At 42.9% G+C, this 17098-nt stretch overlaps 1 protein-coding gene across 2 annotated transcripts in view; it reads left to right on the forward strand.

Annotated features, from left to right (window-relative positions):
* Window positions 1-17098, forward strand: part of POU6F2 (POU class 6 homeobox 2) — a 498475-nt gene that overhangs the window by 269694 nt on the left and 211683 nt on the right. The window lies entirely within an intron of this gene.

Genomic DNA, 17098 nt, shown 5'->3' on the forward strand with positions numbered 1-17098 from the left:
TTTATTTTTAGCCATTGTCCTTAACACCATGTGATGGGCCATACATGAGGGTACTTTAGAAAGTTTGCGGAAAATGGAATTAAAAGATAGGTGTACAAACAGCCAAATACCATGTTTTCTCTGATATGTGGTAGTTACAACAGAATGCAAAAAAGTATATGAATGAAACTGACATCTTACAATTTGATTATTGTTTTTAGCTCTTGTCTATAGGAACAGTGGTCTACTTTTACTTGTTGAACATTATGGTTAGTGGTGCATGAAGCTTGTAATTATAAAGTAAATTAAATTATGTTATTGCAAAAATTAAAGGGGAAAAATAGAAAGGAAGAAAGGAGGGGGACTGAGAGGAGAGAGAAGGAAGGAAGTATGTTATCTTAGAATTCTGCCTACGAAATACATGAAATCTGTTCTCTTTATATTAATAAAAATTACTTTAAAAAGTGTTATACAACATTTTTTGAAATCCACACATAGTTTTCTGTGTAATCTGAATTTCCATGAACTTCGGTAAGACCCATCATATTTGCCTGAGCATTTGTTCATGTTCTGCCTCCCCTGTGGGAGGTTAGGTCCAGGAGGGCAGTGCCTGGGGTGGTCCCTGCAGGCATCCCAGCTCCTGAGACACCGTGCAGAATTGGCATTCTGTGAGCATCCCATCCAACCTACAGGACCCACGTAGATCCCTGAGATGATGCTCCAGGATGTCGGAGCCCAGCAGAAGGGCTCCAGGGAGCTATTTGGAAGGGTGTTTTGGAGGCTGGAGAATTCACTAGAAGACACAAGATGTATCTGTTGCTGCCTTTGCTGCATGCGACTGCCCCAGGTAAAGAGGATCTGTGTACTGACAGAGGCAGGAAGCAGGTACAAAGTTTTCTGATGGAGTTACTGGGGAGCACCTGGTTAATAGAGCCTCTATCCTATAAATGTACACAGTGGCTTGTGATAGACAAGCTCTATAAAATAACAGCAATAATAGCCTTTATTTAATTTTGGTATTTCTATTTTTTTGTACATTGCCTTTGGGCAGTGTGCAGCTTTAATAAATAAGCACACAGCATCTAATGAGGGAATGAAATTACAGAATTGCTACCAATCCCAGAACAACAGCTGATCACCACCACCCATCACCTGAATGAGAAGCTTGAAATGTAGGTCACAGTATCGAGAAGCCGGGGACCCCAGGACCACGCAAAGTGGTGGAACAGGGAGAGGGAGGCACAGAGGAGGAAGGGACGAGGCCCAAAGAAGCCTAGAGCAAGCACAGAAAAGGGAGCGTGGCAAAGAGACTTCTACTTCCTTTTCCTTCTACACTTACGCTGAAGTTATTTAACTGTTTGTTATCTAGTATGCTTCTCCCTTACAATGACGGAATCATTATTTTTTTCTCTTAGAGCTTACTCATTGTCTACATTCTGCCTCTTTTTATCCGGACCCATCTCCATGTATGTGATAAACTACAGAGAAGGGCTCTGAACCCATCTGAAAGTCAGGACGTGCTTGAGCCAATAGAAAATCATCCAGGAAAGTGTCTGTCGGCCTCGACTCCCCTCTGTCACTGCACTACTTTGAGTAGTAGTTCCTCACTCCATGCAATCTCCCAGCCAACACCCCAGGATGGACAGTGACAGGCAGGCACTGGCTTACTCTTTTCCAGTCTGGTAACCCCAGCACAGCCCCTTGCATCTAGTACAGCTCTGCAAAAAGATGGAAGACTAAATAATTCGGAAGCCAATGACAATAAGACTTGCTTCTTTCTGTTTATAAAATGAATCAGCTTGAATGAGCACATCTTCCAGTTAGTATGAGAAGCAGAGAACCATTCATGTTGCTTTGGGTAAGGGGGTTTCCATCATAAATACTAAAGAGGGCACCCCGAGTCTCGAAGTACACTGCAGGACAGTGAGTCTCAGGGAACCAACAGGGAGAAGCCGTCTGAACTCATGCAGACCCCAATGTGCCCTGCTCAGTCTCTCTTACAGCGTCCCAGCCTCTGCCCTTCCCCTCCCTCATCAAAGGGTAGGGTTCTGATTCGACAGGAGCGCTCCATCCCCTGGGCTTCCGCGGCTGTGGTGTCCCCTTCAGTCTGCTCTCTGGCCTCTTACTGCCGCTGCCGCCTCAGCGCCCATTGCCAACGGTCGCTCAGCTCCTGATTTCCAATTGCAGACAGAAATGCTCAGTCAGTAGAGGCACAACACGTATGTGCGTTCTGCAAAAGGTTAATGAGAAGGAATTAAAAGACAAGATTATCGCAGTGCAAAACCTTTGAAATGTGTGCATAGCTTTTCCACAACATGCATTTTCCGTGAGGTTTTTGAAGATCTCTTGTACCTCTTCTAAGAGAGAACTAATTGGGAAGGGAGTACCTGGGAGACTTCTGGAAAAAAGTGGGTCTGATTCAGGGCCCCAGCAGCTGCATGAACTCTCGACACAAATTGTCTTAACGTCTTGAAATTCTACCCAATCCATCCAGGTCATGTTGCAGCCCAATGCTAATCTACAGAGAATGCAAATAGTATTGTTTGTTTATAATGAGTCTACATTACTTTAATAGTATAACTATGCCCTTTGAGGTATAATTAAGTATATGAAGAGCTAGTGTGAAACACTCTTAAAAATGAAATTTTGGTTTTAAGCAAACGATCACAACTTTTAAAAATTGTTTCTTACGAGTGACCTTCTCACTTAATGATAAGCATTTACTTTTATTAAAATTATTTTCATTGAGTATCATATACTGGGAATCAGAGAGCAGCAGCTATTAAAATACTGAGAGATCTAAACTGGAGAAGCTAAATCACTAAAGTTTACCTTCACGGGCTGGCTGAGCATATGCTCTCCTAAATGACTACCATGCCACATGGAAAGAGAACACTTTATGCTCATCCTGTAATGCAGGACAAAGCAGCACCCCTTTCCATCATTGTGTGTCTGGTACTGAGTGAAGAATCGGACACTTACTTGATGGGTCACTAAATGTCTGGGGAATTAATAATAAATGACTCCAGTTTTAATATATTTGGGAAATGAAACAGAATGTAAACTGCTTGGGGAAGTGTGAATGTTTTAAGTTTTTTAAAAAAATTAAATCTGCTAAATGCGTGGTTGGGATTAAGCAACTGGCAAATAAATCATCATTAGTTGGTTACCTATCTAACTGCAGAAGTGACTGTAGCAGACCAAGGCAAGCAGAGACTCGGGCCTGGCTGTCCAAGCTGAAGGGAGATCCTGGATGACTTCATTTTAGGAAGTTTCTGTTCACAGCTCTGTCTCTTCCAGCCCCTGAACAACAGCATCTCTTTCTCCAACTTCAGGCTGTGGGCTCCTTCAGGAGAGCAATGACATCTTTCTGCCTTTCAGCCGACAGCTCACGTTTGCTGAATGAATAGATTACTCCATACAAGAACAAAATTAAAAGTCCTTGGGGGGGGGGTGGGGTGGGCATTTGGCATGAGAGTCTAGTGTAGCTGAGACCCTGACTTCCCATGGCAGAGTGCCTGGGTTCAAGCCCCAGCTCCCAATCTCAGCTTCTAGCTAATGTGCCCTTGCTATCAGGATGTGATGGCTCAAATAGTTGGGTCCCTGCCACTAGTGTGGGAGACCTGGAGTGACTCTGTATATGGAGTGCTCAGTGTGCTTAGCTACTTCTTCATAAAGTACCTGGCCTTGCACACAGTAGGCCTTCAATATGCACAGTAATGTATCACATAATAATGTTTTGGCCAATGATGGACCATTTATGTGACAGTGGCCCCCTAAGATTAAGTCATTCAATGCTGTCATGGCCATTTTAGCTTGCGTATGTATACTTTGGTATGTTGGCACAATGATGAAATTGCTTAAGAATGCATTTCTCAGAATGGATGCAAGTAGTTAAGGAATGCATGACTATACTTGGTACAAGAGGCCTGGAATCCGATGGAAGCTAAAGAACAACATGCTCTAAGGCCACCGAGTGAGAGAGAGAAAACCTGGATATTGGTATCACATGTCATAAGCTAAAGGAAAAGAGAGAAGTTACTAATCTTTAAGGCAAGGGAATGCATTAGGAAGATCAGAGTAGAACATATTTCATGTCCAGCTCTTTGCTCCAAAGAGGTCCATATCCTATGAATACACTGTTATAGGAAAAGGCACATTATGGTTTCAAGTGGAATGAAGATGCTAATCTGCTAACTTTAAAATAGGGAGATTTTCCAGGATTATTTGGATCCAATGCAATCACTATGGTCCTTAAAAGCAGATGAGAGAGGAAGAAGTCCAAGTTAAAGAAAGGCAAGTGATGGTGGAAGCAATTCCAAGTGATGCAGTGAGAAAGCCTTAAGCAGTCATGGCTGGTATTGAGGAAGGAGGCAGGAGGCCATGAGCCAAGGAATGTGGGCAGCTAGCAGCAGGAAAACACACAGAAATGGGTTTGTGCTTGGAGCATCCAAGAAGACTGGAAGTTTGACTTGCAGGAAGTAGGAGAAGGAATGTGTGTATATGTTGCAAAGTGTGTGGTAATTTGTTACAGAGCAAATAGCCAATGAGTTCACCCCATGAGAGTCTATTATTGTGGCCAATAAACATCTGATAGTTTACCTGCTCTCCTATGAGGAGCTCCCATCAAGTGAAGGAGAAGCCAAGCTGGGCCCACCGACCACATGTATTTGTATTTTGGGAAATTTAGCATGGATAACAAGGGAACCACAGGTACCCAAGCGAGAGTAAGGGCAGAGACCTTGAGACTGTCTCCCTTCTACATTGTGACTAACAAACATCTGACCACTTTGGGAGCTAACCTGTGTTTCAGGAAATAGGAATAACTGAAGTTCTGAGAAACCTAGAGAGTATTTAGCCATTGTAAAGCCTGGTCGGAATATCAAATAATTTACTATGCTAGAAACCATGAAATTCTAAGTTGCTATAGGTTTCATTTTTTTAAAAAAAGTTTTATTTTACTTTATTTTCATCTATTTGAAAGGTAGACTTAGAGAAAGAAAAAGAATTCTTCTACCTGCTGGTTTACTCTCCAAGTGCCCACAAGAGCAGTTAGGCTAGACCAAGCTGAAGCCAGGAGCTAGGAACTCTATCCAGTTCTCCCACATGAGTAGCAGTGTCTCAAACACTTGAGCCATCATCTTCTGCCTCCCAGGCACATAAACAGGAAGTTGGATTGTAAGTAGAAGGGTCAGGATTCAAACCAGGCATTCAATAAGGGATGCAGGTATCTCAAGCAGTGACAATCTGCTGCACTACTGAGCCCAAACCCTGTTGTTTTCTCTATTTTCTGTTGCTCGTCTGAAAATCGTTATGTACTATCCAGTAACAAAAACTGAACCCAACCTCCTTTAACCTCCCTACATGACCTCTTCCCAAGATTATGTGCCCACAAGCCAGCCCCAAATGGATATGAAAGGCATGAGCTCATGTTCCATGCAACCTAGCCAGCTTTGGGAGGATGACTACTTAGAGCAAAACTAAGATGGGGAGAGAAATGGGCTTAGACTAGGGCATTCAGCTGCAACCCCAAGTCAAAAACACCAACAATAAAAAGGCAATATTTATGCATTTGAATAAAAATCACATACAGCATCACGATTTCCTCTGGGAGAACCCACGCTCCTGAAGCTCTTGAGCCTACGAGGCGGGTGCCCATGAGAAATTTATATGTGCACTGCACCCCCACGCTTGTTCTATTTTTATTCTTTCCCATAGATATGTTTTCATGCATATCAAAGCTTTCAGACATCTATAACTTTTATGGAAAAGCAACAAAGAATTCTTCAAAGAAAGCATCAGTGCTTAATACTATTTATATCCACAATTTTGAAACTAAATTATTAGGTCCACTACTGTTTCCACCCATTTCATACTGATGCCAGATTTGCTGGAGAGAAAAAATGCGGTATAAATTGAAGCTAAGCATACGTAAGAACTTCACAAATTCTCAGCTCTCATATCCCTGGGTGGTGGAATTAACTTCCAGATGATACCACATAGATGATTTGCTTATGATTGTAACACACGATGGAAACAATAATTATATACCTTTATTTTTCTATTTGTTTTCTCAAAATAGGAAAAAAAACACTCAGAGGCAATTTCACTGCACTGTACTCTGAGAGATTTGCAAGTGGCAGATCTCTTATTTTTTGAGCACAGTTACTGGGTGTAGATGAAAACAATTAGCAATTTCACAATATCTTTATTCTCTAACTTATCCAGCAATTTTCGCATATCAGCTTTTCCTTATACTTCCCATCGTTCTATTCTCTTGATAGCAGGCAGGAGCCTCAGTTTCACCTTTTAAGAATCTAATGCCTAGATCCTGTAGATAATAAATCAGTTGGCTTACATTTTTCCTGTGTTTTCTTTCCATGAAGATCATTTTAGGACAGCCTGTAGTGTGCTAGCACAATTGTGAATTGCTCTCTTCTTTCTGGCCTCAAATTATGTTTAGCAGCTTTTTTGACATCCCTGGTGTACAAGTCATCAATCGGCAGAAACTGTTTTCTGGTTGCTTTGTGTATCCTTAGATGGTTCGCGAAAGACCAGGGGGCTGTTGTGCAGTGGGGTGGGATGGGGGTAGTAGGATTTGTGATGTTCTAAAGTGGTCCAGGTGGACAGGAAGTCACCATCTTTCCTCATTTCACCTGGTGAAGAATGCGAAAGGTAAACAGGAGGCAGGAAGCTGAAGAGAAAGCAAGCTAATTGCAGGCCATTTGTAACTGTTAGGAATGAGTAAACATATCACCCTTCTCCCAGTATAACATACCGTTCTGGTGAATTGCATCTAATTTTTTTCTTATTATGTCATTTGAAGGACAAACTCATTCTTCACAGAAATTGCTTCAGGGCCTGAGGGCTCATGTAACTTGTTTAATCATGATTGTTATTTGATAGCATTACCTGGTAATCACTCTATCAAAAGTTGGATGATTATCTAGAAGCCGCATTAAGCAAAGACATTTAAAGGCTATAGATTGATAGAAACCCGGCTGTGCCTTGCAACAATACAGTCCGTGAACTTCAGCTGCAGCTGATTTTTGCTTTCCAGTCTCAATGTTGTCCTCTATTGAGAAAAAGAAATATAAAACGGTGGAATAAAACGGTGGACAGCTGTTTTCAGCCCATCTTTATTCAGAAATAATACTGGTGAGAAGTTTCCCAAATCTCAGCAAGAGAACATCCTGAAATGCACACCGTCACAACTTGCCCTAGAGGAGGGGAGAAAACACAGTGCCCGTGGGGCCATGGCCGGGAGTGATGAGGCAGCTGAGACAGGTGTCAGCAGGCAGAGGCAGACCTGCTGCGTGCGAGGACAGCCAAGTGCCCTGCCTGAAAGCTCAGGGGCCAACGTCCCCTCTAGGACTGTGCAGGAGCAGCACAGATCTTCTGGGGTTGTTCCATGTTTGCAGGCCGTGGGGACACAAAGTCTGTGTGTACTAAACGTGTCCACCTCTCCTCTGGCTCCTCTACAACCTCCTCTGCTCCCTCAGCTTGCTTCCCTGCCCCAGCTCCCAGCTCGGCTGTAGACCATGTGGAGCGTAGAAACCCAGCTGCCCCATCAGGAGCACCACTGCTGCCCTCAGGTAGGTGTGTGTGCTCACATACCATACCACATGCATGCCATGTGCATACCAGACACACCACGCACATGCCACACACACCACGCACATGCCACACACACCACGCACATGGCACATACACCATGCACATGCCACATATACCACACACATGCCACACACAGCACATTCGCCACACTCACACTTGCACACATGCTGCACAGGCACATACACACCAAATGCCACATTCATCACATAAACCCCATATATTTGTATGTCATGTGTTGCAGCCATCATGTGCATACTACATACACCCAACACACACATAGCAAACATAACACACCATACACAAATACACATACACACAGATAACCACACATGCCAGAAATACATGGCAAATGTGTGCATGCACACATACACACACACACAATGCACACACCACCCGTGGAACAAATCTGTCTCCTGCCAACAACAGACTGATTCAGACAAAGGCTGTGTGACCACTCACTGCATATGACTGGTGCATATGACCAGGACCCAGAGAAGCCACCCTGGGATTCTCTACCACTTCTATAGCTCTTCTCCCAGCCCAAGCCATCTCCAGAAATGTTAGTTCTTTCCTCCCACTTTCTCTGCTAATGCCTTACATCACTTACCTTCCAGTGGCCAAGCTATAATGTGCGTGCTTCGAGTTGCTTGGAACTAGCTTCCCACCTGTGTATCCTGAAGAGCCAGATCTTCTGGTCCTCACTTCTCTGTGGCATTGTTCTCATCAGCTCCCCTAAAGCATCTCACTGATATCCCCACCATCCTTGGCCAGGGCTGCTATTAACCCCATTTTAGAGCTGATGAAATTGAGGCCCAGACTGCTTGGGTAAACTGTTCCAGACCTCACAGCCAGTAAGTAACAGATACTGGATTTGAACTTGAACATGACCATGCTACTCCACCCCATCATTCCTCCACTAACAAACAGCAGAATGGAGCTCGCACTCCCCCAGGCCCTTTCCATTACTATCGTTCTGTGATTTGTTTCTTACTGTGTTGTTCAGTCAAATGAGTTTGTGTTTTTATCATATTTATGCAGATCGGCCTAGCCAGAAAATTCACTAGTACTTATGTCTTTGAGAAGTCAGGGTGAATGTAAGGGAAATGAGCCAGTAAATCTAAAACCCATCCAATATTTTCTGTCATCTTGACTTTAGGCCTTGTGGGAATCAGGATGCGAGGAGAGCTTGAGTTGTGTTTTGTTTTTTTTTGTTGTTGTTGTTTTGTTTTTTTTTTTTTAGATTGATTTACTTATTTGAAAGGAAGAGTGCTGGAGAGAGTGGGTGAGAGACAGAGACAGAGAGATCTTTCATCTGCTGGTTCCCTCCCCAAATGCCCACACCAGCCAGAGACAGACACACAAAAGCCAGGAGCCAGGAACTCCATCCAGGTGTCCTACGTGGGTGGCAGAACCAAGTACGTGGACCATCACCTGCTGCATCCCAGGCGCACATTAGCAGAGAGCTGTATTGGAAGCACAGAGTAGCACAGACTTGAACCAGGCACTCCATATTGATACTGTCAACCCAAGTGGCAGCTTAACCCATTGTGTCCCCAACACCTGCCTGAGATGTGTTGGCCGGTGGGCTGCTGTGGAAAGCAATGCAAAAGGGTGGAAGAATGCTGGGAAAGGGGTCTGGGATGAAAAAAGGAAAAGTCATTCAATGGTGCCAGTTTGGGGAGACCTGTAAAGGCTAAAAATCTTGATCTTCAATGAGATTATAGCCATATGTAAGCTGTGTGCCTTGCATAATTAAGCTGAAAACACTGGCTCTGGTGATTTCTGTTTGCCACATGAAAACAGGGTTGCTCTGAGGTCTCTGTGGGCAGTCACAAGAAGACTCAACTGCCAGTGGTCAAGTCTAGGTTTGGTATGGCCCCTGAACTTCTTTAGTGCTCTGTACCCACAGTTGCAGCAACTGGAGGTTCTCAAGTTCAAGTCCCAGCAGAGACTTGTTAGGGTCCAAGTTTAGATTTGTTTTCTTTTCCCCAATTGTACCTTGAGACCAGTAAAACTTCACGGATGGAATATGCACTGCATTGCTGTTCAACTCTCATTCCACAAACACTAACGCACACAGTTACCATCCAGCTGCGCAGAGCAATTAGGCGCCCCTTCCTTTGACAAATGACTAGGTGTATTTGTTTAATATTTAAGGAAAGCATAATAATATTCTGATCAACACCACACTGGGAAAACTTGTAAGTTATCAGCCTTGAAATGTACAGAATTCTCATATCAAAAAAAAAAAAAACTTTCCTTTCAAATCTTGTGGTATATATTTTACTTATAGCATAGTTGCATTTTTTTCAGCCTACATGAATCATGGAGTCAGACTTTTTTATATAAGTATGAAATGCATTGGAAACTATAACATATACTTAACAAAATTACCTGGTACAGTTTCTGTGAATAGGACCCCACTCCCTTTCTCTTCTTTTCTGACAGCAAGAGTGCTATTGCTCTGAAAATCACCATTTCCCGTCACTTTTATGTGACTGAAAACAGACAAGTTGTTTCTATGGGTTTCCTAAGGTACAGTGTTTGGCTCATCTGATATGAGATCACGTTGGAGATGATTGTGGCAATTTGTTTCTCTTGTTGTGAAGCCACATGCTGTCCCCAGAAATTCAGGCCATATTTTAGAGACCTTTTTTTGTGTGCTTTTTATTATTATAAACACATGTATGCACAATTTTAAGTGCAAAAAATTCAGAAGAGTATTAAACAGGAAAGTAGTATCCCTTCCAATATATCATGACATTAAGGCAAATGTTTTCTGGTATCTTTTCAATTTAAATAAACAAATGTATTTTGGAGTTGGCATTGAGGTGCAGTGGGTTAGGTGCTTGGGTCCCTGCCACCCATTTAGGTGACCTTAATGGAGTTCCAGGCTCCTGGCTTTGATCTGGATCAGCCCAGGCTATTGTGGCCATTTGTAGAGTGAATCAATGGAGAAAGATTCCCATGCCCAACCCCCTTCTCTTTCTTTGTCTCTCCCTCTCTGTTGCTCTGCCTTTCATGTAATATTTTTAAAAATGAAATTCAATTCCTGGGTTACAGTAAAGATTTGAGAAAACCTCATTGACCACAAGAAATGGGCTTGTAGCCTACAAGATTACCACCCAACTGTATGGTTTTACATGGGGTGAGGAGCCCAGGTTGTGTGGAAACTATGTTCACCTCTGATTCTGCCATGCCACCTGGCCACAGCTGAGGGACCTACCGGTGAGGCCTTGTGTTATTTATACATTGGTCCCCCTCTTGTGGTATAAGCCCACAGCTCTGTGCCTACCACCTGTTTGTGTTGAGTAAATGTTGAATGAATGAGTCAACAAATATTAGGCTCAACAGTTAATCTGGATGCTCAGACTATATCTATAACACATGTGTGTACATGCATATACATATATAAACACACATGCATTCATCCCTACGTATCAAGGGGGGCGGGGAGTTGGTTCCAGGACTCCCCTCCAATACCCACATCTATGGGTGCTCAAGTCCCCTATGTAAAACAGCACAGCATTTGCATATAATTTGCACACATCCTTCCATATACTTGAAACCATCTCTAAATTACTTGTTACAATAAATACTGTGTAGGTAATTATTACACTGTACTTTTTAGGGAGTTTTGACAAGCAAAAAAGTCTGTATGTGATCAGACAGGCACAATTTTTAAAAATACTTTTGACCCACAGTTAGGTAAATCTGGGAGCCTTCAGACACAGGGGGCCAACTAATGTGTATGTATACCTGTGCCCAAAGATGAGTGACTGTGTGTGTGTAGGTGACTAATATACATACTCTCTGCAGACCTTAAATAATCATTTTAAAGAATAAGTCCCAGAAGATAGCCAAAGTTAAGTGGACAACTTGTGACTATCTCTGCAACAGTAAAGAAGTGTGGTTACTGACAGGTGTGGTCAGAGAGGGTGGTTAGGCCCTCAGCTGAACTCTGAAGGAAAGGGAGAGTGTGGCCAGGTGGAAAAATGTCAGCCTGGAGAAATGCACACAAAGGTCAGTTTGTGGACCACAGGCAATTTTTGATTTGCCCTCGCCTGCCCCTCCAGCCTAGTACAAATTCTGGGACCCCCTGGTTCTGAGTGTGCAGGATAGTACAGGCAGGCCTGTGGGGTCGGCTCCAGACCTGGGGTCGGGCATTTAAACTGCTGGCCTTGCCCCCCACCTATGCAGAAGCAGCCCTACCTGTCCAGAATTTGGGGAGCCAGGCCAGCACTGGCGAGGTCTCCAGGGGTACTACTGACCTCCAGCCTTCCTTCCTTCAGGAACAAAGCCAGTGCTTCAAGAACCCCAAGTCCAAGGGTTTTCTCCATAAACTCTAACCCACACTATTATTACTTACATTTAGTTCACTCAAAAGTCAAGTACATAGTTTCACACTTGTTCACATGTATGTTTCAAGAAGAACAGTTTCCAATAAATTATTTGTATTGTTAGAATCATAATAATCCATGCTTAGAACCCAAACTCAAGATTGAAGTGATAATGTGTTTTAATCATAATTTATTTTAATAGGTAGTGTTTTTTAATTCAGCACTGTACTTCCAGATTCAGAGCATTATGCTGGAAGCCAGCATCTCAGGCCGGCTAGCGGGACTTCCATCTTGCGTTGACTCCATTAAAGTAAGCTTCTATAAACAGACATCAATTACAACCAGTTTTAAGGGTTTTAAAATGTAATCCAACAGTGCTGCTTAACTAAATGAATCCCAGGAAGTGATCTTGCGCGAATTAATAGAGCAGTGTGCAGACGACTCACTATGCGTCTGAGTTAATGACTGAAGAAGATCAAATTAATTACATGTGTCTCCAAGGAGTTTCCAGGAAGAATTCTCCCTTATCAGTTAAAGTCCATTTAACCCTTCACAGTCAAAGCCTGTGGCTTCTCTAATTGCTAACAGAGTAGGGAATAATGGGAAGAGAGAGGCTGGTGTGCCTTCTCCTGGGAAGTATAGGTTTTCTCACTTCCCTGGAAAGGGAGGTTCCCTTTTCAGAGACTGAAATCCAGCTGGGTTTGCCTTTGACTCTTCAGCTGAGTTCCCTTTCCCAAATCTACGGGAGAGTTTAATGAAGTCTTCATGCTTAAAAGTGTCCAAGAAAGACATTCATATTTGAAGTTGGAAGATATTCCTGGCAACAGAGATCTGATGAGAGATCAGGATTCAAGGTCATGATCAACATCATTTTGCACCACAAGGGTGGAGTACAAGTTGAGCATCCCTCATAAAAAAATCTGAAAGCCTAAATTGCTCAAAAATTCCAAGTTTTCTGAGCACTGACATGACACCACAAGCAGAGAATTCCACATCTCAACTCGTGACAGTTCAAAGTCAAAACACTCCTAATCTCAGACTTTTTCAATATGTAATTTATCTCTAGTAGAAAGGTTTCCTGTGCCCAAGTCCTTTGTCTGGAAAGGGTTACTGAGGTTGATCCTGTTTTTTAACTTTTATTTAGTAAATATAAATTTCCAAAGTACAGTTTATGGATTACAATGGCTCCACCCCCCATAACTTCCCTCCCACTCGCACCCCTCCCATCTCCTGCTCCCTCTCCCATTCCATTCACATCAAGATTCATTTTCAATTATCTTTATATACAGAAGATCAATTTAGTATATATTAAGTAAAGATTTCATCAGTTTGCACCCACACAGAAACATAAAGTGTGAAATACTATTTCAGTACTAGTTATAGCATTACTTCACATTGGACAACACATTAAGGACAGATCCCACATGAGGAGTAAGTACACAGTGACTCCTGTTGTTGACTTAACAATTTGACACTCTTGTATATGGCGTCAGTAATCTCCCTAGGCTCCAGCCATGAGTTGCCAAGGTTATGGAAGTCTTTTGAGTCCGCCGACTTCGATCTTATTCTGACAGGGTCATAGTCAAAGTGGAAGTTCTCTCCTCCCTTCAGAGAAAGGTACCTCCTTCTTTGATGGCCCCGTTCTTTCCACTGGGATCTCACTCGCAGAGATCTTTCATTTAGTTTTTTTTTCCCCCCAGAGTGTCTTGGCTTTCCTTGCCTAAAATACTCTCATGGGCTCTTCAGCCAGATCCAAATGCCTTAAGGGCTGATTCTGAGTGCCAGAGAGCTATTTAGGACATCTGCCATTCTATGAGTCTGCTGTGTATCCCGCTTCCCATGTTGGATCGTTCTCTCCCTTTTTTATTCTAACAGTTAGTATTAGCAGACACTAGTCTTGTTTATGTGATCCCTTTGACTCTTTTATTTCTCACAGTTCTGAGGTCTGGGATATCCAAGAGTAAGATGCTGACAGATTCAGCACCTGGCAAAGACTGAGTCCCCAGCAGACTCAGTGTCTGGTTTGCCTGTGACTTCCTTCTCTGCTTTGGGGTCGATGCCTGTGGCTGTGTGCTTACCCATGGGAGGGAAGGAAGGGCTGAAGAGACTGGGTGCTTCCTTCAGTCTCTTCCAGGTCCCTACTCCACCCCTAGACCTGCATCACCCCTTAAAGGACTTGCTTCTTCATACTCTCAGATTAAGTAAGTTTCAACAGTTGAATTTGCAAGGGACACATAATTCTACCACTGTATCCCCATTTACAAGTGACAAAACCAAGTCACTTCTGAGAAAAAGTAAGTTGTCAAATGAAATGCAACTTATGGGTTAGGGAGTTCATATTTAGGCACTTGGAAGCCAGAGTTTGGGTGTTTAAGGAAGTGGTGTAGGATAGTGGTTAAACTTTTCTTTGGGGAGACTCTGTATGCTTAAAAGTAGCCTATTATCTATATTTACTGTACTAAAATGGTAAGAAGCCGAATTAACTGCAGGGATAAATTCCTCTACCTGTAAAATCAAGTACTTTTTTTTTTAAATCACTGTTGGACATTTTGTATTTTTTAATTTACTCTTTCAGGGACTTTAACAGTTCTTTTTCAAAAAATATTAATACACAGAGAACAGATTTCAATTTCATGTGTTTCATAGATACAGTTCTAAGAAGATAATCATAAGGGATGCCCTGCAGCAATGTTGAGCTTTTCTTTAAAATTTACTAATGCCAGGGAAGCATTAGCTCTTGGTGACGTTCTCAATTCCGGCTTCTGAGATAATGTGCCATGCTTTTATGTGTTGTCTGCATACCGAGATGCGGCTACAGAGTGTGAAAGTCACGGAGTCACGTGCCCGGCGCGACTGTGATTTTGTTACTGCTGTAAAGTCCATCAAAGATAATGGAAAGTAGATAAAATGAAATCACATTGCCCATTCGGCACCCACCCGAGCTAGAGTTTCAGTAGCGGGACACTAATTGGTGCCCGTTTAGATCTGCCTGATGTTATCTTTATGAGTGTTCGTACTTTCGGGCCAATCATACAAAGCCTGTCAGGGTGATGGCTTACACTGGCAAGAGAATGGAAGCACATCAAGTATGGAGGCGAAAGGTGCTGATGACTTTCAGTGGGTTGTTAAAGCATAGATGGAACTGTTGGGAAGTTGCTGAAGCACAGGCGTCCACAGGCACTCTCAGCATCGGGGTTTATAAAAGCTCCTTTGTCACTTTGCATTCCATAGAATAATAGGTGAGGGCCCGAGGAGCTGACTCACGGGCCAGCCTTGCACAGTGAAGCATCGCCCTGATCCAGTGCGACTCTCACGTGCACTGCCAGACATTCATGTTCATGGAAACATCTTTTGGATGATTTGAGCTGAGAACCTTGGAACTATTTTACATGCAAATCCAAATATCTTTTTGTACAGGGATGATACATGTTGAGTTTTCCAGGAATGCTGCCACAATTGATAAGGGTGGGCTGAACTTCGTTGTGCTCAAGTTTGCCACCAGATTGCTTTAAGAAAGTCTGAAATTCTAACATTGCTCATGGTGTTTAAATTGTGAATCCCATGTCCCTGAAGAATTCTAGTAACTATAATCCTCATGGAATTCTACCGATAAGTACAAATATCCAATGACTTCACTCTGTCTTTGAGTATAGGCATGCCCTCGCATTTACAGGTGGAAATATTATTTTATCATAAGTTATCTTCATTTCTCCTTTATGTTATAGTTGAAGGACTATTTTGATTTTTTGAGAAAGTATGTGCATGGGTAGAGTATACTGTTTCAATTCAGGCTAGTAAGGGAATATTATTAAATATTGTAGGAAACCATAGGCCTGGGTGTGATGGAGTTGAGAAGTACTAGCCCAGGGCAGGAGAAGAATTTCAAGCTCTTGTGTCTGGAGCGTCCACGTGGTGTCAGGCACCGTTCTGGTTGCTCTGAGTATATGGATCATCTCATTTCTATGTGCTATTGACTTTTCCTAGACAAGTGCTCCCCATATGAGAGTGTGTTAGTTTCAGGAAACAAGAAGAAGGCCTTGATTCTCTCAAGGTGACAGAGGCCCCTGACAGACACAGATGGTACAGCGTAGCCTTGACACAGTGGACAGTCACATGCAAGCATTTCCTTTTAATTGATCATATATTCTTTTGTTCTTTTAAAAATTTATTTCATTGTATTTGAAAGGCAGAGAGACAAAAATAGGGACAAAGATGGAGAGAGAGATCTCTCATCCATCGATTCACTCCTCAAAAGCCCCCAACAGCTGGGGATGGGCCAGGTTGAAGCCTAAGACTCAGTCCAGGTCTTCCAATTGGGCAAAAGGGACCCGAGTATTTGAGTCATCATGTGATGCCTCCTAGAATACGCATTAGCAGAAAGCCAGATTGGAAGCAGAGGAGCTGAGACTCAAACCTGGCACTCTGCTATGGGATGCAGGTGTCCTAAATGGCATCTTAACTGATGCCCCAAACGCTCACTCCACTCGCTTCTCCTTTCTTCATCAGCTCCTTGTAACCCAGGAAATCTACCCCCCAACATACACACACACACAAATGGCTCCTCTTTTGGACTTTGAGGCAACCCTTGGTTGCCTTGGTGGCAGGACTTGGTTGTTTGGTATATCTTCTGCTTGGGAGCCCCTACCACTTGAGTCTATTGGAACATAGTCTGCTCAGGCTTTGTGTTGAGTTCTTGGTGCAAAGCAGGAGCTTGTGTTGTGTTCTTCCATGTATTGCTTATATGGTAAAATAGAGCAACAGATGGTGAAAGTCATACACTCACAGGCCATAAGGATTTATTTTTGCTGCTATGGTAAACCCCATCAAAGAGAAAACAAAATTTCACCATCCCATTCCAGACTCACCAAAGCTGGAATTCAGTGTCAGAACCAAGTCAAGATAAGATCTCAGTATTTTTCAAAAACGGGAGTTTTATCACTGTCATAGTTAAAACAATAATTTTTCAGAAAGGTCCCATAACCATGTACTGCAGAGCACTTGGGGTGTCCCACTGTAGACCTTGGTTATTTATCCCTGTCTTTCCCCTCCAGGGCAACAGGGAAGCATCACAGGTCAGAGGTCAGCAGACCTGGCTTCAAACTCCCATGAGAGGACCATGGACAAATCACATGCCCAAACCTCGGGGTCTTTCTGTGAGATAC

This window comes from Oryctolagus cuniculus, chromosome 16 (assembly GCF_964237555.1).
Source record: "Oryctolagus cuniculus chromosome 16, mOryCun1.1, whole genome shotgun sequence".
Lineage (NCBI taxonomy): Eukaryota > Metazoa > Chordata > Mammalia > Lagomorpha > Leporidae > Oryctolagus > Oryctolagus cuniculus.